We start from the raw sequence: 19,694 nt of genomic DNA, 5'->3' as shown, positions 1-19,694 counted from the left end.
CCTTTTTACATAGAATTAGCATACAGGTAGTGTGTTCATGGGTAATAAATCGACTTTCACATGTAATGCAGTACAGAGAATATTGAGTCCTTCAAGAGGCATGAAAGAAACCCATTATTGTGTTGATTGTTCTCTCCACCTCCCTGCAACAGACACAGGATGGATGAATTAAAGTTATCCTACCAGACATAGGAGTCCTGAATGGGCCCACCAGTCTTATATATCTCGCCTGATCGAGCGATGAGCGTGGTATCATGTTGCAAGTGGCTGCATGGCTTAGCTTACTAAATGCAAATGCATAAGAGTAATATTCTTAGCGTTCCTAGAGCCTACGGCCACACCACACTGAATGCACCCGATCTCGTCTGATCTCGGAAGTTAAGCAGTGTCAGGCCTAGTTAGTACCTGGATGGGAGACCGCCTGGGAATACCCGGTGCTGTAGGCTTTTTTGTGCTCCAAGTTCAGGAAGTGAGCCCTTTCTCAATTGCCTTTTAAAACTGCAAGGTCTAGCCGACTAGATGCTTAAAAGTACAAAACTCACAAGGCCCAGAGCCTACGGCCACACCACACTGAATGTGCCCGATCTCGTCTGATCTCGGAAACTAAGCAGTGTCGGGCCTCGTTAGTACCTGGATGGGAGACCGCCTGGGAATACCAGGTGCTGTAGGCTTTTTTGTGCTCCAAGTTCAGGAAGTGAGCCATTTCTCAATTGCCTTTCAAAACTGCAAGGTCTAGCTGACTAGATGCTTAAAAGTACAAAACTCACTAGGCCCAGAGACTACGGACACACCACACTGATTTCGTCTGATCTCGGAAGCTAAGCAGTGTCGGGCCTAGTTAGTACCTGGATGGGAGACCACCTGGGAATACCAGGTGCTGTAGGCTTTTTTGTGCTCCAAGTTCAGGAAGTGAGCCATTTCACAATTGCCTTTCAAAACTGCAAGGTCTAGCCGACTAGATGCTTAAAAGTACAAAACTCACTAGGCCCAGAACCTAGGGCCACACCACACTGAATGCGCCCGATCTTGGAAGCTAAGCAGGGTCGGGCCTAGTTAGTACCTGGATGGGAGACTGCCTGGGAATACCAGGTGCTGTAGGCTTTTTTGTGCTCCATGATTAGTAATTGCACAACTTCTCAATTATTTTTCAAATTTGGTATGTTTCCAAAATAATTGTATCCCGTTTTATAGCGGAAATGTTGGACAACATCATGAGGGCTGGAGCTACCTTTTTACATAGAATTAGCATACAGGTAGTGTGTTCATGGGTAATAAATCGACTTTCACATGTAATGCAGTACAGAGAATATTGAGTCCTTCAAGAGGCATGAAAGAAAACCATTATTGTGTTGATTGTTCTCTCCACCTCCCTGCAACAGACACAGGATGGATGAATTAAAGTTATCCTACCAGACATAGGAGTCCTGAATGGGCCCACCAGTCTTATATATCTCGCCTGAATGAGCCTGATCGAGCGATGAGCGTGGTATCATGTTGCAAGTGGCTGCATGGCTTAGCTTACTAAATGCAAATGCATAAGAGTAATATTCTTAGCATTCCTAGAGCCTACGGCCACACCACACTGAATGCACCCGATCTCGTCTGATCTCGGAAGTTAAGCAGTGTCAGGCCTAGTTAGTACCTGGATGGGAGACCGCCTGGGAATACCAGGTGCTGTAGGCTTTTTTGTGCTCCAAGTTCAGGAAGTGAGCCCTTTCTCAATTGCCTTTTAAAACTGCAAGGTCTAGCCGACTAGATGCTTAAAAGTACAAAACTCACAAGGCCCAGAGCCTACGGCCACACCACACTGAATGCGCCTGATCTCGTCTGATCTCGGAAGCTAAGCAGTGTCGGGCCTCGTTAGTACCTGGATGGGAGACCGCCTGGGAATACCAGGTGCTGTAGGCTTTTTTGTGCTCCAAGTTCAGGAAGTGAGCCATTTCTCAATTGCCTTTCAAAACTGCAAGGTCTAGCTGACTAGATGCTTAAAAGTACAAAACTCACAAGGCCCAGAGCCTGCGGCCACACCACACTGAATGCGCCCCATCTCGTCTGATCTCGGAAGCTAAGCAGTGTCGGGCCTCGTTAGTACCTGGATGGGAGACCGCCTGGGAATACCAGGTGCTGTAGGCTTTTTTGTGCTCCAAGTTCAGGAAGTGAGCCATTTCTCAATTGCCTTTCAAAACTGCAAGGTCTAGCTGACTAGATGCTTAAAAGTACAAAACTCACTAGGCCCAGAGCCTACGGCCACACCACACTGATTGCGCCCGATCTCGTCTGATCTCGGAAGCTAAGCAGTGTCGGGCCTAGTTAGTACCTGGATGGGAGACCACCTGGGAATACCAGGTGCTGTAGGCTTTTTTGTACTCCAAGTTCAGGAAGTGAGCCATTTCACAATTGCCTTTCAAAACTGCAAGGTCTAGCCGACTAGATGCTTAAAAGTACAAAACTCACTAGGCCCAGAGCCTACGGCCACACCACACTGAATGCGCCCGATCTCGGAAGCTAAGCAGGGTCGGGTCTAGTTAGTACCTGGATGGGAGACTGCCTGGGAATACCAGGTGCTGTAGGCTTTTTTGTGCTCCATGATTAGTAATTGCGCAACTTCTCAATTATTTTTCAAATTTGGTATGTTTCCAAAATAATTGTATCCCGTTTTATAGCGGAAATGTTGGACAACATCATGAGGGCTGGAGCTACCTTTTTACATAGAATTAGCATACAGGTAGTGTGTTCATGGGTAATAAATCGACTTTCACATGTAATGCAGTACAGAGAATATTGAGTCCTTCAAGAGGCATGAAAGAAACCCATTATTGTGTTGATTGTTCTCTCCACCTCCCTGCAACAGACACAGGATGGATGAATTAAAGTTATCCTACCAGACATAGGAGTCCTGAATGGGCCCACCAGTCTTATATATCTCGCCTGATCGAGCCTGATCGAGCGATGAGCGTGGTATCATGTTGCAAGTGGCTGCATGGCTTAGCTTACTAAATGCAAATGCATAAGAGTAATATTCTTAGCATTCCTAGAGCCTACGGCCACACCACACTGAATGCACCCGATCTCGTCTGATCTCGGAAGTTAAGCAGTGTCAGGCCTAGTTAGTACCTGGATGGGAGACCGCCTGGGAATACCAGGTGCTGTAGGCTTTTTTGTGCTCCAAGTTCAGGAAGTGAGCCCTTTCTCAATTGCCTTTTAAAACTGCAAGGTCTAGCCGACTAGATGCTTAAAAGTACAAAACTCACTAGGCCCAGAGCCTAAGGCCACACCACACTGAATGCGCCTGATCTCGTCTGATCTCAGAAGCTAAGCAGTGTCGGGCCTAGTTAGTACCTGGATGGGAGACCGCCTGGGAATACCAGGTGCTGTAGGCTTTTTTGTACTCCAAGTTCAGGAAGTGAGCCATTTCTCAATTGCCTTTCAAAACTGCAAGGTCTAGCCGACTAGATGCTTAAAAGTACAAAACTCACAAGGCCCAGAGCCTACGGCCACACCACACTGAATGCGCCCGATCTCGTCTGATCTCGGAAGCTAAGCAGTGTCGGGCCTTGTTAGTACCTGGATGGGAGACCGCCTGGGAATACCAGGTGCTGTAGGCTTTTTTGTGCTCCAAGTTCAGGAAGTGAGCCATTTCACAATTGCCTTTCAAAACTGCAAGGTCTAGCCGACTAGATGCTTAAAAGTACAAAACTCACAAGGCCCAGAGCCTACGGCCACACCACACTGAATGCGTCTGATCTCGGAAGCTAAGCAGTGTAGGGCCTCGTTAGTACCTGGATGGGAGACTGCCTGGGAATACCAGGTGCTGTAGGCTTTTTTGTGCTCCATGATTAGTAATTGCGCAACTTCTCAATTATTTTTCAAATTTGGTATGTTTCCAAAATAATTGTATCCCGTTTTATAGCGGAAATGTTGGACAACATCATGAGGGCTGGAGCTACCTTTTTACATAGAATTAGCATACAGGTAGTGTGTTCATGGGTAATAAATCGACTTTCACATGTAATGCAGTACAGAGAATATTGAGTCCTTCAAGAGGCATGAAAGAAAACCATTATTGTGTTGATTGTTCTCTCCACCTCCCTGCAACAGACACAGGATGGATGAATTAAAGTTATCCTACCAGACATAGGAGTCCTGAATGGGCCCACCAGTCTTATATATCTCGCCTGATCGAGCCTGATCGAGCGATGAGCGTGGTATCATGTTGCAAGTGGCTGCATGGCTTAGCTTACTAAATGCAAATGCATAAGAGTAATATTCTTAGCATTCCTAGAGCCTACGGCCACACCACACTGAATGCACCCGATCTCGTCTGATCTCGGAAGTTAAGCAGTGTCAGGCCTAGTTAGTACCTGGATGGGAGACTGCCTGGGAATACCAGGTGCTGTAGGCTTTTTTGTGCTCCAAGTTCAGGAAGTGAGCCCTTTCTCAATTGCCTTTTAAAACTGCAAGGTCTAGCCGACTAGATGCTTAAAAGTACAAAACTCACAAGACCCAGAGCATACGGCCACACCACACTGAATGTGCCCGATCTCGTCTGATCTCGGAAGCTAAGCAGTGTCGGGCCTCGTTAGTACCTGGATGGGAGACCGCCTGGGAATACCAGGTGCTGTAGGCTTTTTTGTGCTCCAAGTTCAGGAAGTGAGCCATTTCTCAATTGCCTTTCAAAACTGCAAGGTCTAGCTGACTAGATGCTTAAAAGTACAAAACTCACTAGGCCCAGAGACTACGGACACACCACACTGATTGCGCCCGATCTCGTCTGATCTCGGAAGCTAAGCAGTGTCGGGCCTAGTTAGTACCTGGATGGGAGACCACCTGGGAATACCAGGTGCTGTAGGCTTTTTTGTGCTCCAAGTTCAGGAAGTGAGCCATTTCACAATTGCCTTTCAAAACTGCAAGGTCTAGCCGACTAGATGCTTAAAAGTACAAAACTCACTAGGCCCAGAGCCTACGGCCACACCACACTGAATGCGCCCGATCTCGGAAGCTAAGCAGGGTCGGGCCTAGTTAGTACGTGGATGGGAGACTGCCTGGGAATACCAGGTGCTGTAGGCTTTTTTGTGCTCCATGATTAGTAATTGCACAACTTCTCAATTATTTTTCAAATTTGGTATGTTTCCAAAATAATTGTATCCCGTTTTATAGCGGAAATGTTGGACAACATCATGAGGGCTGGAGCTACCTTTTTACATAGAATTAGCATACAGGTAGTGTGTTCATGGGTAATAAATCGACTTTCACATGTAATGCAGTACAGAGAATATTGAGTCCTTCAAGAGGCATGAAAGAAACCCATTATTGTGTTGATTGTTCTCTCCACCTCCCTGCAACAGACACAGGATGGATGAATTAAAGTTATCCTACCAGACATAGGAGTCCTGAATGGGCCCACCAGTCTTATATATCTCGCCTGATCGAGCCTGATCGAGCGATGAGCGTGGTATCATGTTGCAAGTGGCTGCATGGCTTAGCTTACTAAATGCAAATGCATAAGAGTAATATTCTTAGCATTTCTAGAGCCTACGGCCACACCACACTGAATGCACCCGATCTCGTCTGATCTCGGAAGTTAAGCAGTGTCAGGCCTAGTTAGTACCTGGATGGGAGACCGCCTGGGAATACCAGGTGCTGTAGGCTTTTTTGTGCTCCAAGTTCAGGAAGTGAGCCCTTTCTCAATTGCCTTTTAAAACTGCAAGGTCTAGCCGACTAGATGCTTAAAAGTACAAAACTCACTAGGCCCAGAGCCTACGGCCACACCACACTGAATGCGCCTGATCTCGTCTGATCTCAGAAGCTAAGCAGTGTCGGGCCTAGTTAATACCTGGATGGGAGACTACCTGGGAATACCAGGTGCTGTAGGCTTTTTTGTACTCCAAGTTCAGGAAGTGAGCCATTTCTCAATTGCCTTTCAAAACTGCAAGGTCTAGCCGACTAGATGCTTAAAAGTACAAAACTCACAAGGCCCAGAGCTTACGGCCACACCACACTGAATGCGCCCGATCTCGTCTGATCTCGGAAGCTAAGCAGTGTCAGGCCTCGTTAGTACCTGGATGGGAGACCGCCTGGGAATACCAGGTGCTGTAGGCTTTTTTGTGCTCCAAGTTCAGGAAGTGAGCCATTTCTCAATTGCCTTTCAAAACTGCAAGGTCTAGCTGACTAGATGCTTAAAAGTACAAAACTCACTAGGCCCAGAGCCTACGGCCACACCACACTGATTGCGCCCGATCTCGTCTGATCTCGGAAGCTAAGCAGTGTCGGGCCTAGTTAGTACCTGGATGGGAGACCACCTGGGAATACCAGGTGCTGTAGGCTTTTTTGTGCTCCAAGTTCAGGAAGTGAGCCATTTCACAATTGCCTTTCAAAACTGCAAGGTCTAGCCGACTAGATGCTTAAAAGTACAAAACTCACAAGGCCCAGAGCCTACGGCCACACCACACTGAATGCGTCTGATCTCGGAAGCTAAGCAGTGTCGGGCCTCGTTAGTACCTGGATGGGAGACCGCCTGGGAATACCAGGTGCTGTAGGCGTTTTTGTACTCCAAGTTCAGGAAGTGAGCCATTTCACAATTGCCTTTCAAAACTGCAAGGTCTAGCCGACTAGATGCTTAAAAGTACAAAACTCACTAGGCCCAGAGCCTACGGCCACACCACACTGAATGCCCCCGATCTCGGAAGCTAAGCAGGGTCGGGCCTAGTTAGTACCTGGATGGGAGACTGCCTGGGAATACCAGGTGCTGTAGGCTTTTTTGTGCTCCATGATTAGTAATTGCGCAACTTCTCAATTATTTTTCAAATTTGGTATGTTTCCAAAATAATTGTATACCGTTTTATAGCGGAAATGTTGGACAACATCATGAGGGCTGGAGCTACCTTTTTACATAGAATTAGCATACAGGTAGTGTGTTCATGGGTAATAAATCGACGTTCACATGTAATGCAGTACAGAGAATATTGAGTCCTTCAAGAGGCATGAAAGAAAACCATTATTGTGTTGATTGTTCTCTCCACCTCCCTGCAACAGACACAGGATGGATGAATTAAAGTTATCCTACCAGACATAGGAGTCCTGAATGGGCCCACCAGTCTTATATATCTCGCCTGATCGAGCCTGATCGAGCGATGAGCGTGGTATCATGTTGCAAGTGGCTGCATGGCTTAGCTTACTAAATGCAAATGCATAAGAGTAATATTCTTAGCATTCCTAGAGCCTACGGCCACACCACACTGAATGCATCTGATCTCGGAAGTTAAGCAGTGTCAGGCCTAGTTAGTACCTGGATGGGAGACCGCCTGGGAATACCAGGTGCTGTAGGCTTTTTTGTGCTCCAAGTTCAGGAAGTGAGCCCTTTCTCAATTGCCTTTTAAAACTGCAAGGTCTAGCCGACTAGATGCTTAAAAGTACAAAACTCACTAGGTTCAGAGCCTACGGCCACACCACACTGAATGTGCCTGATCTCGTCTGATCTCAGAAGCTAAGCAGTGTCGGGCCTAGTTAGTACCTGGATGGGAGACCACCTGGGAATACCAGGTGCTGTAGGCTTTTTTGTGCTCCAAGTTCAGGAAGTGAGCCATTTCACAATTGCCTTTCAAAACTGCAAGGTCTAGCCGACTAGATGCTTAAAAGTACAAAACTCACTAGGCCCAGAGCCTACGGCCACACCACACTGAATGCGCCCGATCTCGGAAGCTAAGCAGGGTCGGGCCTAGTTAGTACCTGGATGGGAGACTGCCTGGAAATACCAGGTGCTGTAGGCTTTTTTGTGCTCCATGATTAGTAATTGCGCAACTTCTCAATTATTTTTCAAATTTGGTATGTTTCCAAAATAATTGTATCCCGTTTTATAGCGGAAATGTTGGACAACATCATGAGGGCTGGAGCTACCTTTTTACATAGAATTAGCATACAGGTAGTGTGTTCATGGGTAATAAATCGACTTTCACATGTAATGCAGTACAGAGAATATTGAGTCCTTCAAGAGGCATGAAAGAAAACCATTATTGTGTTGATTGTTCTCTCCACCTCCCTGCAACAGACACAGGATGGATGAATTAAAGTTATCCTACCAGACATAGGAGTCCTGAATGGGCCCACCAGTCTTATATATCTCGCCTGATCGAGCCTGATCGAGCGATGAGCGTGGTATCATGTTGCAAGTGGCTGCATGGCTTAGCTTACTAAATGCAAATGCATAAGAGTAATATTCTTAGCATTCCTAGAGCCTACGGCCACACCACACTGAATGCACCTGATCTCGTCTGATCTCGGAAGTTAAGCAGTGTTAGGCCTAGTTAGTACCTGGATGGGAGACCGCCTGGGAATACCAGGTGCTGTAGGCTTTTTTGTGCTCCAAGTTCAGGAAGTGAGCCCTTTCTCAATTGCCTTTCAAAACTGCAAGGTCTAGCCGACTAGATGCTTAAAAGTACAAAACTCACTAGGCCCAGAGCCTACGGCCACACCACACTGAATGCGCCTGATCTCGTCTGATCTCAGAAGCTAAGCAGTGTTGGGCCTAGTTAGTACCTGGATGGGAGACCACCTGGGAATACCAGGTGCTGTAGGCTTCTTTGTACTCCAAGTTCAGGAAGTGAGCCATTTCTCAATTGCCTTTCAAAACTGCAAGGTCTAGCCGACTAGATGCTTAAAAGTACAAAACTCACAAGGCCCAGAGCTTACGGCCACACCACACTGAATGCGCCCGATCTCGTCTGATCTCGGAAGCTAAGCAGTGTCAGGCCTCGTTAGTACCTGGATGGGAGACCGCCTGGGAATACCAGGTGCTGTAGGCTTTTTTGTGCTCCAAGTTCAGGAAGTGAGCCATTTCTCAATTGCCTTTCAAAACTGCAAGGTCTAGCTGACTAGATGCTTAAAAGTACAAAACTCACTAGGCCCAGAGCCTACAGCCACACCACACTGATTGCGCCCGATCTCGTCTGATCTCGGAAGCTAAGCAGTGCCGGGCCTAGTTAGTACCTGGATGGGAAACCACCTGGGAATACCAGGTGCTGTAGGCTTTTTTGTGCTCCAAGTTCAGGAAGTGAGCCATTTCACAATTGCCTTTCAAAACTGCAAGGTCTAGCCGACTAGATGCTTAAAAGTAAAAAACTCACAAGGCCCAGAGCCTACGGCCACACCACACTGAATGCGTCTGATCTCGGAAGCTAAGCAGTGTCGGGCCTCGTTAGTACCTGGATGGGAGACCGCCTGGGAATCCCAGGTGCTGTAGGCGTTTTTGTACTCCAAGTTCAGGAAGTGAGCCATTTCACAATTGCCTTTCAAAACTGCAAGGTCTAGCCGACTAGATGCTTAAAAGTACAAAACTCACTAGTCCCAGAGCCTACGGCCACACCACACTGAATGCGCCCGATCTCGGAAGCTAAGCAGGGTCGGGCCTAGTTAGTACCTGGATGGGAGACTGCCTGGGAATACCAGGTGCTGTAGGCTTTTTTGTGCTCCATGATTAGTAATTGCGCAACTTCTCAATTATTTTTCAAATTTGGTATGTTTCCAAAATAATTGTATCCCGTTTTATAGCGGAAATGTTGGACAACATCATGAGGGCTGGAGCTACCTTTTTACATAGAATTAGCATACAGGTAGTGTGTTCATGGGTAATAAATCGACTTTCACATGTAATGCAGTACAGAGAATATTGAGTCCTTCAAGAGGCATGAAAGAAACCCATTATTGTGTTGATTGTTCTCTCCACCTCCCTGCAACAGACACAGGATGGATGAATTAAAGTTATCCTACCAGACATAGGAGTCCTGAATGGGCCCACCAGTCTTATATATCTCGCCTGATCGAGCCTGATCGAGCAATGAGCGTGGTATCATGTTGCAAGTGGCTGCATGGCTTAGCTTACTAAATGCAAATGCATAAGAGTAATATTCTTAGCATTCCTAGAGCCTACGGCCACACCACACTGAATGCACCCGATCTCGTCTGATCTTGGAAGTTAAGCAGTGTCAGGCCTAGTTAGTACCTGGATGGGAGACCGCCTGGGAATACCAGGTGCTGTAGGCTTTTTTGTGCTCCAAGTTCAGGAAGTGAGCCCTTTCTCAATTGCCTTTTAAAACTGCAAGGTCTAGCCGACTAGATGCTTAAAAGTACAAAACTCACAAGGCCCAGAGCCTACGGCCACACCACACTGAATGCGCCTGATCTCGTCTGATCTCGGAAGCTAAGCAGTGTCGGGCCTCGTTAGTACCTGGATGGGAGACCGCCTGGGAATACCAGGTGCTGTAGGCTTTTTTGTGCTCCAAGTTCAGGAAGTGAGCCATTTCTCAATTGCCTTTCAAAACTGCAAGGTCTAGCTGACTAGATGCTTAAAAGTACAAAACTCACAAGGCCCAGAGCCTGCGGCCACACCACACTGAATGCGCCCCATCTCGTCTGATCTCGGAAGCTAAGCAGTGTCGGGCCTCGTTAGTACCTGGATGGGAGACCGCCTGGGAATACCAGGTGCTGTAGGCTTTTTTGTGCTCCAAGTTCAGGAAGTGAGCCATTTCTCAATTGCCTTTCAAAACTGCAAGGTCTAGCTGACTAGATGCTTAAAAGTACAAAACTCACTAGGCCCAGAGCCTACGGCCACACCACACTGATTGCGCCCGATCTCGTCTGATCTCGGAAGCTAAGCAGTGTCGGGCCTAGTTAGTACCTGGATGGGAGACCACCTGGGAATACCAGGTGCTGTAGGCTTTTTTGTACTCCAAGTTCAGGAAGTGAGCCATTTCACAATTGCCTTTCAAAACTGCAAGGTCTAGCCGACTAGATGCTTAAAAGTACAAAACTCACTAGGCCCAGAGCCTACGGCCACACCACACTGAATGCGCCCGATCTCGGAAGCTAAGCAGGGTTGGGCCTAGTTAGTACCTGGATGGGAGACTGCCTGGGAATACCAGGTGCTGTAGGCTTTTTTGTGCTCCATGATTAGTAATTGCGCAACTTCTCAATTATTTTTCAAATTTGGTATGTTTCCAAAATAATTGTATCCCGTTTTATAGCGGAAATGTTGGACAACATCATGAGGGCTGGAGCTACCTTTTTACATAGAATTAGCATACAGGTAGTGTGTTCATGGGTAATAAATCGACTTTCACATGTAATGCAGTAGAGAGAATATTGAGTCCTTCAAGAGGCATGAAAGAAACCCATTATTGTGTTGATTGTTCTCTCCACCTCCCTGCAACAGACACAGGATGGATGAATTAAAGTTATCCTACCAGACATAGGAGTCCTGAATGGGCCCACCAGTCTTATATATCTCGCCTGATCGAGCCTGATCGAGCGATGAGCGTGGTATCATGTTGCAAGTGGCTGCATGGCTTAGCTTACTAAATGCAAATGCATAAGAGTAATATTCTTAGCATTCCTAGAGCCTACGGCCACACCACACTGAATGCACCCGATCTCGTCTGATCTCGGAAGTTAAGCAGTGTCAGGCCTAGTTAGTACCTGGATGGGAGACCGCCTGGGAATACCAGGTGCTGTAGGCTTTTTTGTGCTCCAAGTTCAGGAAGTGAGCCCTTTCTCAATTGCCTTTTAAAACTGCAAGGTCTAGCCGACTAGATGCTTAAAAGTACAAAACTCACTAGGCCCAGAACCTAAGGCCACACCACACTGAATGCGCCTGATCTCGTCTGATCTCAGAAGCTAAGCAGTGTCGGGCCTAGTTAGTACCTGGATGGGAGACCGCCTGGGAATACCAGGTGCTGTAGGCTTTTTTGTACTCCAAGTTCAGGAAGTGAGCCATTTCTCAATTGCCTTTCAAAACTGCAAGGTCTAGCCGACTAGATGCTTAAAAGTACAAAACTCACAAGGCCCAGAGCCTACGGCCACACCACACTGAATGCGCCCGATCTCGTCTGATCTCGGAAGCTAAGCAGTGTCGGGCCTTGTTAGTACCTGGATGGGAGACCGCCTGGGAATACCAGGCGCTGTAGGCTTTTTTGTGCTCCAAGTTCAGGAAGTGAGCCATTTCACAATTGCCTTTCAAAACTGCAAGGTCTAGCCGACTAGATGCTTAAAAGTACAAAACTCACAAGGCCCAGAGCCTACGGCCACACCACACTGAATGCGTCTGATCTCGGAAGCTAAGCAGTGTAGGGCCTCGTTAGTACCTGGATGGGAGACTGCCTGGGAATACCAGGTGCTGTAGGCTTTTTTGTGCTCCATGATTAGTAATTGCGCAACTTCTCAATTATTTTTCAAATTTGGTATGTTTCCAAAATAATTGTATCCCGTTTTATAGCGGAAATGTTGGACAACATCATGAGGGCTGGAGCTACCTTTTTACATAGAATTAGCATACAGGTAGTGTGTTCATGGGTAATAAATCGACTTTCACATGTAATGCAGTACAGAGAATATTGAGTCCTTCAAGAGGCATGAAAGAAAACCATTATTGTGTTGATTGTTCTCTCCACCTCCCTGCAACAGACACAGGATGGATGAATTAAAGTTATCCTACCAGACATAGGAGTCCTGAATGGGCCCACCAGTCTTATATATCTCGCCTGATCGAGCCTGATCGAGCGATGAGCGTGGTATCATGTTGCAAGTGGCTGCATGGCTTAGCTTACTAAATGCAAATGCATAAGAGTAATATTCTTAGCATTCCTAGAGCCTACGGCCACACCACACTGAATGCACCCGATCTCGTCTGATCTCGGAAGTTAAGCAGTGTCAGGCCTAGTTAGTACCTGGATGGAAGACTGCCTGGGAATACCAGGTGCTGTAGGCTTTTTTGTGCTCCAAGTTCAGGAAGTGAGCCCTTTCTCAATTGCCTTTTAAAACTGCAAGGTCTAGCCGACTAGATGCTTAAAAGTACAAAACTCACAAGACCCAGAGCATACGGCCACACCACACTGAATGTGCCCGATCTCGTCTGATCTCGGAAGCTAAGCAGTGTCGGGCCTCGTTAGTACCTGGATGGGAGACCGCCTGGGAATACCAGGTGCTGTAGGCTTTTTTGTGCTCCAAGTTCAGGAAGTGAGCCATTTCTCAATTGCCTTTCAAAACTGCAAGGTCTAGCTGACTAGATGCTTAAAAGTACAAAACTCACTAGGCCCAGAGACTACGGACACACCACACTGAATGCGCCCGATCTCGGAAGCTAAGCAGGGTCGGGCCTAGTTAGTACGTGGATGGGAGACTGCCTGGGAATACCAGGTGCTGTAGGCTTTTTTGTGCTCCATGATTAGTAATTGCACAACTTCTCAATTATTTTTCAAATTTGGTATGTTTCCAAAATAATTGTATCCCGTTTTATAGCGGAAATGTTGGACAACATCATGAGGGCTGGAGCTACCTTTTTACATAGAATTAGCATACAGGTAGTGTGTTCATGGGTAATAAATCGACTTTCACATGTAATGCAGTACAGAGAATATTGAGTCCTTCAAGAGGCATGAAAGAAACCCATTATTGTGTTGATTGTTCTCTCCACCTCCCTGCAACAGACACAGGATGGATGAATTAAAGTTATCCTACCAGACATAGGAGTCCTGAATGGGCCCACCAGTCTTATATATCTCGCCTGATCGAGCCTGATCGAGCGATGAGCGTGGTATCATGTTGCAAGTGGCTGCATGGCTTAGCTTACTAAATGCAAATGCATAAGAGTAATATTCTTAGCATTTCTAGAGCCTACGGCCACACCACACTGAATGCACCCGATCTCGTCTGATCTCGGAAGTTAAGCAGTGTCAGGCCTAGTTAGTACCTGGATGGGAGACCGCCTGGGAATATCAGGTGCTGTAGGCTTTTTTGTGCTCCAAGTTCAGGAAGTGAGCCCTTTCTCAATTGCCTTTTAAAACTGCAAGGTCTAGCCGACTAGATGCTTAAAAGTACAAAACTCACTAGGCCCAGAGCCTACGGCCACACCACACTGAATGCGCCTGATCTCGTCTGATCTCGGAAGCTAAGCAGTGTCGGGCCTAGTTAGTACCTGGATGGGAGACCACCTGGGAATACCAGGTGCTGTAGGCTTTTTTGTGCTCCAAGTTCAGGAAGTGAGCCATTTCACAATTGCCTTTCAAAACTGCAAGGTCTAGCCGACTAGATGCTTAAAAGTACAAAACTCACTAGGCCCAGAGCCTACGGCCACACCACACTGAATGCGCCCGATCTCGGAAGCTAAGCAGGGTCGGGCCTAGTTAGTACGTGGATGGGAGACTGCCTGGGAATACCAGGTGCTGTAGGCTTTTTTGTGCTCCATGATTAGTAATTGCACAACTTCTCAATTATTTTTCAAATTTGGTATGTTTCCAAAATAATTGTATCCCGTTTTATAGCGGAAATGTTGGACAACATCATGAGGGCTGGAGCTACCTTTTTACATAGAATTAGCATACAGGTAGTGTGTTCATGGGTAATAAATCGACTTTCACATGTAATGCAGTACAGAGAATATTGAGTCCTTCAAGAGGCATGAAAGAAACCCATTATTGTGTTGATTGTTCTCTCCACCTCCCTGCAACAGACACAGGATGGATGAATTAAAGTTATCCTACCAGACATAGGAGTCCTGAATGGGCCCACCAGTCTTATATATCTCGCCTGATCGAGCCTGATCGAGCGATGAGCGTGGTATCATGTTGCAAGTGGCTGCATGGCTTGGCTTACTAAATGCAAATGCATAAGAGTAATATTCTTAGCATTTCTAGAGCCTACGGCCACACCACACTGAATGCACCCGATCTCGTCTGATCTCGGAAGTTAAGCAGTGTCAGGCCTAGTTAGTACCTGGATGGGAGACCGCCTGGGAATATCAGGTGCTGTAGGCTTTTTTGTGCTCCAAGTTCAGGAAGTGAGCCCTTTCTCAATTGCCTTTTAAAACTGCAAGGTCTAGCCGACTAGATGCTTAAAAGTACAAAACTCACTAGGCCCAGAGCCTACGGCCACACCACACTGAATGCGCCTGATCTCGTCTGATCTCGGAAGCTAAGCAGTGTCGGGCCTAGTTAGTACCTGGATGGGAGACCACCTGGGAATACCAGGTGCTGTAGGCTTTTTTGTGCTCCAAGTTCAGGAAGTGAGCCATTTCACAATTGCCTTTCAAAACTGCAAGGTCTAGCCGACTAGATGCTTAAAAGTACAAAACTCACTAGGCCCAGAGCCTACGGCCACACCACACTGAATGCGCCCGATCTCGGAAGCTAAGCAGGGTCGGGCCTAGTTAGTACGTGGATGGGAGACTGCCTGGGAATACCAGGTGCTGTAGGCTTTTTTGTGCTCCATGATTAGTAATTGCACAACTTCTCAATTATTTTTCAAATTTGGTATGTTTCCAAAATAATTGTATCCCGTTTTATAGCGGAAATGTTGGACAACATCATGAGGGCTGGAGCTACCTTTTTACATAGAATTAGCATACAGGTAGTGTGTTCATGGGTAATAAATCGACTTTCACATGTAATGCAGTACAGAGAATATTGAGTCCTTCAAGAGGCATGAAAGAAACCCATTATTGTGTTGATTGTTCTCTCCACCTCCCTGCAACAGACACAGGATGGATGAATTAAAGTTATCCTACCAGACATAGGAGTCCTGAATGGGCCCACCAGTCTTATATATCTCGCCTGATCGAGCCTGATCGAGCGATGAGCGTGGTATCATGTTGCAAGTGGCTGCATGGCTTAGCTTACTAAATGCAAATGCATAAGAGTAATATTCTTAGCATTTCTAGAGCCTACGGCCACACCACACTGAATGCACCCGATCTCGTCTGATCTCGGAAGTTAAGCAGTGTCAGGCCTAGTTAGTACCTGGATGGGAGACCGCCTGGGAATATCAGGTGCTGTAGGCTTTTTTGTGCTCCAAGTTCAGGAAGTGAGCCCTTTCTCAATTGCCTTTTAAAACTGCAAGGTCTAGCCGACTAGATGCTTAAAAGTACAAAACTCACTAGGCCCAGAGCCTACGGCCACACCACACTGAATGCGCCTGATCTCGTCTGATCTCAGAAGCTAAGCAGTGTCGGGCCTAGTTAATACCTGGATGGGAGACCACCTGGGAATACCAGGTGCTGTAGGCTTTTTTGTACTCCAAGTTCAGGAAGTGAGCCATTTCTCAATTGCCTTTCAAAACTGCAAGGTCTAGCCGACTAGATGCTTAAAAGTACAAAACTCACAAGGCCCAGAGCTTACGGCCACACCACACTGAATGCGCCCGATCTCGTCTGATCTCGGAAGCTAAGCAGTGTCAGGCCTCGTTAGTACCTGGATGGGAGACCGCCTGGGAATACCAGGTGCTGTAGGCTTTTTTGTGCTCCAAGTTCAGGAAGTGAGCCATTTCTCAATTGCCTTTCAAAACTGCAAGGTCTAGCTGACTAGATGCTTAAAAGTACAAAACTCACTAGGCCCAGAGCCTACGGCCACACCACACTGATTGCGCCCGATCTCGTCTGATCTCGGAAGCTAAGCAGTGTCGGGCCTAGTTAGTACCTGGATGGGAGACCACCTGGGAATACCAGGTGCTGTAGGCTTTTTTTGTGCTCCAAGTTCAGGAAGTGAGCCATTTCATAATTGCCTTTCAAAACAGCAAGGTCTAGCCGACTAGATGCTTAAAAGTACAAAACTCACAAGGCCCAGAGCCTACGGCCACACCACACTGAATGCGTCTGATCTCGGAAGCTAAGCAGTGTCGGGCCTCGTTAGTACCTGGATGGGAGACCGCCTGGGAATACCAGGTGCTGTAGGCGTTTTTGTACTGCAAGTTCAGGAAGTGAGCCATTTCACAATTGCCTTTCAAAACTGCAAGGTCTAGCCGACTAGATGCTTAAAAGTACAAAACTCACTAGGCCCAGAGCCTACGGCCACACCACACTGAATGCGCCCGATCTCGTCTGATCTCGGAACTTAAGCAGTGTTAGGCCTAGTTAGTACCTGGATGGGAGACCGCCTGGGAATACCAGGTGCTGTAGGCTTTTTTGTGCTCCAAGTTCAGGAAGTGAGCCCTTTCTCAATTGCCTTTCAAAACTGCAAGGTCTAGCCGACTAGATGCTTAAAAGTACAAAACTCACTAGGCCCAGAGCCTACGGCCACACCACACTGAATGCGCCTGATCTCGTCTGATCTCAGAAGCTAAGCAGTGTTGGGCCTAGTTAGTACCTGGATGGGAGACCGCCTGGGAATACCAGGTGCTGTAGGCTTCTTTGTACTCCAAGTTCAGGAAGTGAGCCATTTCTCAATTGCCTTTCAAAACTGCAAGGTCTAGCCGACTAGATGCTTAAAAGTACAAAACTCACAAGGCCCAGAGCCTACGGCCACACCACACTGAATGCGCCCGATCTCGTCTGATCTCAGAAGCTAAGCAGTGTCGGGCCTCGTTAGTACCTGGATGGGAGACCGCCTGGGAATGCCAGGTGCTGTAGGCTTTTTTGTGCTCCAAGTTCAGGAAGTGAGCCATTTCACAATTGCCTTTCAAAACTGCAAGGTCTAGCCGACTAGATGCTTAAAAGTACAAAACTCACTAGGCCCAGAGCCTACGGCCACACCACACTGAATGCGCCCGATCTCGGAAGCTAAGCAGGGTCGGGCCTAGTTAGTACCTGGATGGGAGACTGCCTGGGAATACCAGGTGCTGTAGGCTTTTTTGTGCTCCATGATTAGTAATTGCGCAACTTCTCAATTATTTTTCAAATTTGGTATGTTTCCAAAATAATTGTATCCCGTTTTATAGCGGAAATGTTGGACAACATCATGAGGGCTGGAGCTACCTTTTTACATAGAATTAGCATACAGGTAGTGTGTTCATGGGTAATAAATCGACTTTCACATGTAATGCAGTACAGAGAATATTGAGTCCTTCAAGAGGCATGAAAGAAACCCATTATTGTGTTGATTGTTCTCTCCACCTCCCTGCAACAGACACAGGATGGATGAATTAAAGTTATCCTACCAGACATAGGAGTCCTGAATGGGCCCACCAGTCTTATATATCTCGCCTGATCGAGCCTGATCGAGCGATGAGCGTGGTATCATGTTGCAAGTGGCTGCATGGCTTAGCTTACTAAATGCAAATGCATAAGAGTAATATTCTTAGCATTCCTAGAGCCTACGGCCACACCACACTGAATGCACCCGATCTCGTCTGATCTCGGAAGTTAAGCAGTGTCAGGCCTAGTTAGTACCTGGATGGGAGACCGCCTGGGAATACCAGGTGCTGTAGGTTTTTTTGTGCTCCAAGTTCAGGAAGTGAGCCCTTTCTCAATTGCCTTTTAAAACTGCAAGGTCTAGCCGACTAGATGCTTAAAAGTACAAAACTCACTAGGCCCAGAGCCTACGGCCACACCACACTGAATGCGCCTGATCTCGTCTGATCTCAGAAGCTAAGCAGTGTCGGGCCTAGTTAGTACCTGGATGGGAGACCGCCTGGGAATACCAGGTGCTGTAGGCTTTTTTGTACTCCAAGTTCAGGAAGTGAGCCATTTCTCAATTGCCTTTCAAAACTGCAAGGTCTAGCCGACTAGATGCTTAAAAGTACAAAACTCACTAGGCCCAGAGCCTACGGCCACACCACACTGAATGCACCTGATCTCGTCTGATCTCAGAAGCTAAGCAGTGTCGGGCCTAGTTAGTACCTGGATGGGAGACCGCCTGGGAATACCTGGTGCTGTAGGCTTTTTTGTACTCCAAGTTCAGGAAGTGAGCTATTTCTCAATTGCCTTTCAAAACTGCAAGGTCTAGCCGACTAGATGCTTAAAAGTACAAAACTCACAAGGCCCAAAGCCTACGGCCACACCACACTGAATGCGCCCAATCTCGTCTGATCTCGGAAGCTAAGCAGTGTCGGGCCTCGTTAGTACCTGGATGGGAGACCGCCTGGGAATACCAGGTGCTGTAGGCTTTTTTGTGCTCCAAGTTCAGGAAGTGAGCCATTTCACAATTTCCTTTCAAAACTGCAAGGTCTAGCCGACTAGATGCTTAAAAGTACAAAACTCACTAGGCCCAGAGCCTACGGCCACACCACACTGAATGCGCCCGATCTCGGAAGCTAAGCAGGGTCAGGCCTAGTTAGTACCTGGATGGGAGACTGCCTGGGAATACCAGGTGCTGTAGGCTTTTTTGTGCTCCATGATTAGTAATTGCGCAACTTCTCAATTATTTTTCAAATTTGGTATGTTTCCAAAATAATTGTATACCGTTTTATAGCGGAAATGTTGGACAACATCATGAGGGCTGGAGCTACCTTTTTACATAGAATTAGCATACAGGTAGTGTGTTCATGGGTAATAAATCGACTTTCACATGTAATGCAGTACAAAGAATATTGAGTCCTTCAAGAGGCATGAAAGAAAACCATTATTGTGTTGATTGTTCTCTCCACCTCCCTGCAACAGACACAGGATGGATGAATTAAAGTTATCCTACCAGACATAGGAGTCCTGAATGGGCCCACCAGTCTTATATATCTCGCCTGATCGAGCCTGATCGAGCGATGAGCGTGGTATCATGTTGCAAGTGGCTGCATGGCTTAGCTTACTAAATGCAAATGCATAAGAGTAATATTCTTAGCATTCCTAGAGCCTATGGCCACACCACACTGAATGCACCTGATCTCGTCTGATCTCGGAAGTTAAGCAGTGTCAGGCCTAGTTAGTACCTGGATGGGAGACCGCCTGGGAATACCAGGTGCTGTAGGCTTTTTTGTGCTCCAAGTTCAGGAAGTGAGCCCTTTCTCAA

General features: G+C 47.0%; 46 non-coding genes and 19 pseudogenes across 46 annotated transcripts; all 65 read left to right on the top strand.

Annotated features, from left to right (window-relative positions):
* The first annotated feature begins 327 nt into the window (after positions 1-327).
* LOC138462456 (5S ribosomal RNA) lies at positions 328-446 on the top strand. The gene has a single exon (XR_011265052.1). It is a non-coding gene; the product is annotated as a 5S ribosomal RNA (ribosomal RNA).
* A 106-nt stretch (positions 447-552) lies between these two features.
* LOC138463197 (5S ribosomal RNA) lies at positions 553-671 on the top strand. The gene has a single exon (XR_011265784.1). It is a non-coding gene; the product is annotated as a 5S ribosomal RNA (ribosomal RNA).
* A 106-nt stretch (positions 672-777) lies between these two features.
* LOC138459717 (5S ribosomal RNA) lies at positions 778-886 on the top strand (annotated as a pseudogene).
* Positions 887-992: 106 nt separating this feature from the next.
* On the top strand, positions 993-1,101 carry LOC138459604 (5S ribosomal RNA; annotated as a pseudogene).
* Positions 1,102-1,564: 463 nt separating this feature from the next.
* LOC138461497 (5S ribosomal RNA) lies at positions 1,565-1,683 on the top strand. The gene has a single exon (XR_011264113.1). It is a non-coding gene; the product is annotated as a 5S ribosomal RNA (ribosomal RNA).
* A 106-nt stretch (positions 1,684-1,789) lies between these two features.
* LOC138463775 (5S ribosomal RNA) lies at positions 1,790-1,908 on the top strand. The gene has a single exon (XR_011266360.1). It is a non-coding gene; the product is annotated as a 5S ribosomal RNA (ribosomal RNA).
* A 106-nt stretch (positions 1,909-2,014) lies between these two features.
* LOC138455204 (5S ribosomal RNA) lies at positions 2,015-2,133 on the top strand. The gene has a single exon (XR_011261845.1). It is a non-coding gene; the product is annotated as a 5S ribosomal RNA (ribosomal RNA).
* Positions 2,134-2,239: 106 nt separating this feature from the next.
* Positions 2,240-2,358, top strand: LOC138460542 (5S ribosomal RNA). The gene has a single exon (XR_011263226.1). It is a non-coding gene; the product is annotated as a 5S ribosomal RNA (ribosomal RNA).
* Positions 2,359-2,464: 106 nt separating this feature from the next.
* LOC138458179 (5S ribosomal RNA) lies at positions 2,465-2,573 on the top strand (annotated as a pseudogene).
* A 463-nt stretch (positions 2,574-3,036) lies between these two features.
* LOC138461496 (5S ribosomal RNA) lies at positions 3,037-3,155 on the top strand. The gene has a single exon (XR_011264112.1). It is a non-coding gene; the product is annotated as a 5S ribosomal RNA (ribosomal RNA).
* Positions 3,156-3,261: 106 nt separating this feature from the next.
* LOC138464896 (5S ribosomal RNA) lies at positions 3,262-3,380 on the top strand. Its single transcript, XR_011267472.1, has one exon. It is a non-coding gene; the product is annotated as a 5S ribosomal RNA (ribosomal RNA).
* Positions 3,381-3,486: 106 nt separating this feature from the next.
* On the top strand, positions 3,487-3,605 carry LOC138461118 (5S ribosomal RNA). Its single transcript, XR_011263754.1, has one exon. It is a non-coding gene; the product is annotated as a 5S ribosomal RNA (ribosomal RNA).
* A 106-nt stretch (positions 3,606-3,711) lies between these two features.
* LOC138458661 (5S ribosomal RNA) lies at positions 3,712-3,820 on the top strand (annotated as a pseudogene).
* A 463-nt stretch (positions 3,821-4,283) lies between these two features.
* Positions 4,284-4,402, top strand: LOC138463438 (5S ribosomal RNA). The gene has a single exon (XR_011266025.1). It is a non-coding gene; the product is annotated as a 5S ribosomal RNA (ribosomal RNA).
* A 106-nt stretch (positions 4,403-4,508) lies between these two features.
* LOC138454270 (5S ribosomal RNA) lies at positions 4,509-4,627 on the top strand. The gene has a single exon (XR_011260955.1). It is a non-coding gene; the product is annotated as a 5S ribosomal RNA (ribosomal RNA).
* A 106-nt stretch (positions 4,628-4,733) lies between these two features.
* Positions 4,734-4,852, top strand: LOC138454449 (5S ribosomal RNA). The gene has a single exon (XR_011261126.1). It is a non-coding gene; the product is annotated as a 5S ribosomal RNA (ribosomal RNA).
* A 106-nt stretch (positions 4,853-4,958) lies between these two features.
* Positions 4,959-5,067, top strand: LOC138458150 (5S ribosomal RNA; annotated as a pseudogene).
* Positions 5,068-5,530: 463 nt separating this feature from the next.
* Positions 5,531-5,649, top strand: LOC138461495 (5S ribosomal RNA). Its single transcript, XR_011264110.1, has one exon. It is a non-coding gene; the product is annotated as a 5S ribosomal RNA (ribosomal RNA).
* Positions 5,650-5,755: 106 nt separating this feature from the next.
* On the top strand, positions 5,756-5,874 carry LOC138453950 (5S ribosomal RNA). The gene has a single exon (XR_011260649.1). It is a non-coding gene; the product is annotated as a 5S ribosomal RNA (ribosomal RNA).
* Positions 5,875-5,980: 106 nt separating this feature from the next.
* LOC138454530 (5S ribosomal RNA) lies at positions 5,981-6,099 on the top strand. Its single transcript, XR_011261203.1, has one exon. It is a non-coding gene; the product is annotated as a 5S ribosomal RNA (ribosomal RNA).
* Positions 6,100-6,205: 106 nt separating this feature from the next.
* LOC138460541 (5S ribosomal RNA) lies at positions 6,206-6,324 on the top strand. Its single transcript, XR_011263225.1, has one exon. It is a non-coding gene; the product is annotated as a 5S ribosomal RNA (ribosomal RNA).
* Positions 6,325-6,430: 106 nt separating this feature from the next.
* On the top strand, positions 6,431-6,539 carry LOC138458258 (5S ribosomal RNA; annotated as a pseudogene).
* A 106-nt stretch (positions 6,540-6,645) lies between these two features.
* Positions 6,646-6,754, top strand: LOC138457586 (5S ribosomal RNA; annotated as a pseudogene).
* Positions 6,755-7,217: 463 nt separating this feature from the next.
* LOC138457630 (5S ribosomal RNA) lies at positions 7,218-7,326 on the top strand (annotated as a pseudogene).
* A 106-nt stretch (positions 7,327-7,432) lies between these two features.
* LOC138461839 (5S ribosomal RNA) lies at positions 7,433-7,551 on the top strand. The gene has a single exon (XR_011264446.1). It is a non-coding gene; the product is annotated as a 5S ribosomal RNA (ribosomal RNA).
* Positions 7,552-7,657: 106 nt separating this feature from the next.
* Positions 7,658-7,766, top strand: LOC138458289 (5S ribosomal RNA; annotated as a pseudogene).
* Positions 7,767-8,229: 463 nt separating this feature from the next.
* On the top strand, positions 8,230-8,348 carry LOC138462580 (5S ribosomal RNA). Its single transcript, XR_011265176.1, has one exon. It is a non-coding gene; the product is annotated as a 5S ribosomal RNA (ribosomal RNA).
* Positions 8,349-8,454: 106 nt separating this feature from the next.
* Positions 8,455-8,573, top strand: LOC138463259 (5S ribosomal RNA). Its single transcript, XR_011265845.1, has one exon. It is a non-coding gene; the product is annotated as a 5S ribosomal RNA (ribosomal RNA).
* A 106-nt stretch (positions 8,574-8,679) lies between these two features.
* Positions 8,680-8,798, top strand: LOC138454529 (5S ribosomal RNA). The gene has a single exon (XR_011261202.1). It is a non-coding gene; the product is annotated as a 5S ribosomal RNA (ribosomal RNA).
* A 106-nt stretch (positions 8,799-8,904) lies between these two features.
* On the top strand, positions 8,905-9,023 carry LOC138463122 (5S ribosomal RNA). Its single transcript, XR_011265708.1, has one exon. It is a non-coding gene; the product is annotated as a 5S ribosomal RNA (ribosomal RNA).
* Positions 9,024-9,129: 106 nt separating this feature from the next.
* LOC138458622 (5S ribosomal RNA) lies at positions 9,130-9,238 on the top strand (annotated as a pseudogene).
* Positions 9,239-9,344: 106 nt separating this feature from the next.
* LOC138457130 (5S ribosomal RNA) lies at positions 9,345-9,453 on the top strand (annotated as a pseudogene).
* A 463-nt stretch (positions 9,454-9,916) lies between these two features.
* Positions 9,917-10,035, top strand: LOC138463658 (5S ribosomal RNA). Its single transcript, XR_011266245.1, has one exon. It is a non-coding gene; the product is annotated as a 5S ribosomal RNA (ribosomal RNA).
* Positions 10,036-10,141: 106 nt separating this feature from the next.
* Positions 10,142-10,260, top strand: LOC138463774 (5S ribosomal RNA). Its single transcript, XR_011266359.1, has one exon. It is a non-coding gene; the product is annotated as a 5S ribosomal RNA (ribosomal RNA).
* Positions 10,261-10,366: 106 nt separating this feature from the next.
* LOC138455203 (5S ribosomal RNA) lies at positions 10,367-10,485 on the top strand. The gene has a single exon (XR_011261844.1). It is a non-coding gene; the product is annotated as a 5S ribosomal RNA (ribosomal RNA).
* Positions 10,486-10,591: 106 nt separating this feature from the next.
* On the top strand, positions 10,592-10,710 carry LOC138460540 (5S ribosomal RNA). The gene has a single exon (XR_011263224.1). It is a non-coding gene; the product is annotated as a 5S ribosomal RNA (ribosomal RNA).
* A 106-nt stretch (positions 10,711-10,816) lies between these two features.
* Positions 10,817-10,925, top strand: LOC138456438 (5S ribosomal RNA; annotated as a pseudogene).
* A 463-nt stretch (positions 10,926-11,388) lies between these two features.
* LOC138461494 (5S ribosomal RNA) lies at positions 11,389-11,507 on the top strand. The gene has a single exon (XR_011264109.1). It is a non-coding gene; the product is annotated as a 5S ribosomal RNA (ribosomal RNA).
* Positions 11,508-11,613: 106 nt separating this feature from the next.
* Positions 11,614-11,732, top strand: LOC138454563 (5S ribosomal RNA). The gene has a single exon (XR_011261235.1). It is a non-coding gene; the product is annotated as a 5S ribosomal RNA (ribosomal RNA).
* A 106-nt stretch (positions 11,733-11,838) lies between these two features.
* On the top strand, positions 11,839-11,957 carry LOC138462825 (5S ribosomal RNA). Its single transcript, XR_011265414.1, has one exon. It is a non-coding gene; the product is annotated as a 5S ribosomal RNA (ribosomal RNA).
* A 106-nt stretch (positions 11,958-12,063) lies between these two features.
* Positions 12,064-12,172, top strand: LOC138458660 (5S ribosomal RNA; annotated as a pseudogene).
* A 463-nt stretch (positions 12,173-12,635) lies between these two features.
* On the top strand, positions 12,636-12,754 carry LOC138454081 (5S ribosomal RNA). Its single transcript, XR_011260774.1, has one exon. It is a non-coding gene; the product is annotated as a 5S ribosomal RNA (ribosomal RNA).
* Positions 12,755-12,860: 106 nt separating this feature from the next.
* LOC138454268 (5S ribosomal RNA) lies at positions 12,861-12,979 on the top strand. The gene has a single exon (XR_011260953.1). It is a non-coding gene; the product is annotated as a 5S ribosomal RNA (ribosomal RNA).
* Positions 12,980-13,085: 106 nt separating this feature from the next.
* Positions 13,086-13,194, top strand: LOC138459705 (5S ribosomal RNA; annotated as a pseudogene).
* A 463-nt stretch (positions 13,195-13,657) lies between these two features.
* LOC138462709 (5S ribosomal RNA) lies at positions 13,658-13,776 on the top strand. The gene has a single exon (XR_011265304.1). It is a non-coding gene; the product is annotated as a 5S ribosomal RNA (ribosomal RNA).
* A 106-nt stretch (positions 13,777-13,882) lies between these two features.
* Positions 13,883-14,001, top strand: LOC138461759 (5S ribosomal RNA). Its single transcript, XR_011264365.1, has one exon. It is a non-coding gene; the product is annotated as a 5S ribosomal RNA (ribosomal RNA).
* Positions 14,002-14,107: 106 nt separating this feature from the next.
* Positions 14,108-14,216, top strand: LOC138458149 (5S ribosomal RNA; annotated as a pseudogene).
* A 463-nt stretch (positions 14,217-14,679) lies between these two features.
* LOC138462708 (5S ribosomal RNA) lies at positions 14,680-14,798 on the top strand. Its single transcript, XR_011265302.1, has one exon. It is a non-coding gene; the product is annotated as a 5S ribosomal RNA (ribosomal RNA).
* A 106-nt stretch (positions 14,799-14,904) lies between these two features.
* On the top strand, positions 14,905-15,023 carry LOC138461758 (5S ribosomal RNA). Its single transcript, XR_011264364.1, has one exon. It is a non-coding gene; the product is annotated as a 5S ribosomal RNA (ribosomal RNA).
* Positions 15,024-15,129: 106 nt separating this feature from the next.
* Positions 15,130-15,238, top strand: LOC138458148 (5S ribosomal RNA; annotated as a pseudogene).
* Positions 15,239-15,701: 463 nt separating this feature from the next.
* On the top strand, positions 15,702-15,820 carry LOC138462707 (5S ribosomal RNA). Its single transcript, XR_011265301.1, has one exon. It is a non-coding gene; the product is annotated as a 5S ribosomal RNA (ribosomal RNA).
* A 106-nt stretch (positions 15,821-15,926) lies between these two features.
* LOC138463098 (5S ribosomal RNA) lies at positions 15,927-16,045 on the top strand. Its single transcript, XR_011265685.1, has one exon. It is a non-coding gene; the product is annotated as a 5S ribosomal RNA (ribosomal RNA).
* A 106-nt stretch (positions 16,046-16,151) lies between these two features.
* On the top strand, positions 16,152-16,270 carry LOC138454528 (5S ribosomal RNA). The gene has a single exon (XR_011261201.1). It is a non-coding gene; the product is annotated as a 5S ribosomal RNA (ribosomal RNA).
* A 106-nt stretch (positions 16,271-16,376) lies between these two features.
* LOC138460539 (5S ribosomal RNA) lies at positions 16,377-16,495 on the top strand. The gene has a single exon (XR_011263223.1). It is a non-coding gene; the product is annotated as a 5S ribosomal RNA (ribosomal RNA).
* A 107-nt stretch (positions 16,496-16,602) lies between these two features.
* LOC138458257 (5S ribosomal RNA) lies at positions 16,603-16,711 on the top strand (annotated as a pseudogene).
* A 106-nt stretch (positions 16,712-16,817) lies between these two features.
* On the top strand, positions 16,818-16,936 carry LOC138454099 (5S ribosomal RNA). Its single transcript, XR_011260792.1, has one exon. It is a non-coding gene; the product is annotated as a 5S ribosomal RNA (ribosomal RNA).
* Positions 16,937-17,042: 106 nt separating this feature from the next.
* Positions 17,043-17,161, top strand: LOC138459729 (5S ribosomal RNA). The gene has a single exon (XR_011262649.1). It is a non-coding gene; the product is annotated as a 5S ribosomal RNA (ribosomal RNA).
* Positions 17,162-17,267: 106 nt separating this feature from the next.
* Positions 17,268-17,386, top strand: LOC138454519 (5S ribosomal RNA). Its single transcript, XR_011261192.1, has one exon. It is a non-coding gene; the product is annotated as a 5S ribosomal RNA (ribosomal RNA).
* A 106-nt stretch (positions 17,387-17,492) lies between these two features.
* Positions 17,493-17,601, top strand: LOC138457129 (5S ribosomal RNA; annotated as a pseudogene).
* A 463-nt stretch (positions 17,602-18,064) lies between these two features.
* Positions 18,065-18,183, top strand: LOC138462843 (5S ribosomal RNA). The gene has a single exon (XR_011265432.1). It is a non-coding gene; the product is annotated as a 5S ribosomal RNA (ribosomal RNA).
* A 106-nt stretch (positions 18,184-18,289) lies between these two features.
* On the top strand, positions 18,290-18,408 carry LOC138455938 (5S ribosomal RNA). Its single transcript, XR_011262048.1, has one exon. It is a non-coding gene; the product is annotated as a 5S ribosomal RNA (ribosomal RNA).
* Positions 18,409-18,514: 106 nt separating this feature from the next.
* On the top strand, positions 18,515-18,633 carry LOC138461420 (5S ribosomal RNA). Its single transcript, XR_011264036.1, has one exon. It is a non-coding gene; the product is annotated as a 5S ribosomal RNA (ribosomal RNA).
* A 106-nt stretch (positions 18,634-18,739) lies between these two features.
* Positions 18,740-18,858, top strand: LOC138454225 (5S ribosomal RNA). Its single transcript, XR_011260911.1, has one exon. It is a non-coding gene; the product is annotated as a 5S ribosomal RNA (ribosomal RNA).
* Positions 18,859-18,964: 106 nt separating this feature from the next.
* LOC138458406 (5S ribosomal RNA) lies at positions 18,965-19,073 on the top strand (annotated as a pseudogene).
* A 463-nt stretch (positions 19,074-19,536) lies between these two features.
* Positions 19,537-19,655, top strand: LOC138464645 (5S ribosomal RNA). Its single transcript, XR_011267223.1, has one exon. It is a non-coding gene; the product is annotated as a 5S ribosomal RNA (ribosomal RNA).
* Positions 19,656-19,694: the final 39 nt, after the last annotated feature.

The sequence above is a fragment of the Ambystoma mexicanum genome, chromosome 4p (genome assembly GCF_040938575.1).
Source record: "Ambystoma mexicanum isolate Mex_15411 chromosome 4p, UKY_AmexF1_1, whole genome shotgun sequence".
In the NCBI taxonomy this organism is placed as follows: domain Eukaryota; kingdom Metazoa; phylum Chordata; class Amphibia; order Caudata; family Ambystomatidae; genus Ambystoma; species Ambystoma mexicanum.
The sequence above is the reverse complement of the archived record's forward strand: the minus strand, read 5'-3'. Positions and strand labels throughout refer to the sequence as shown.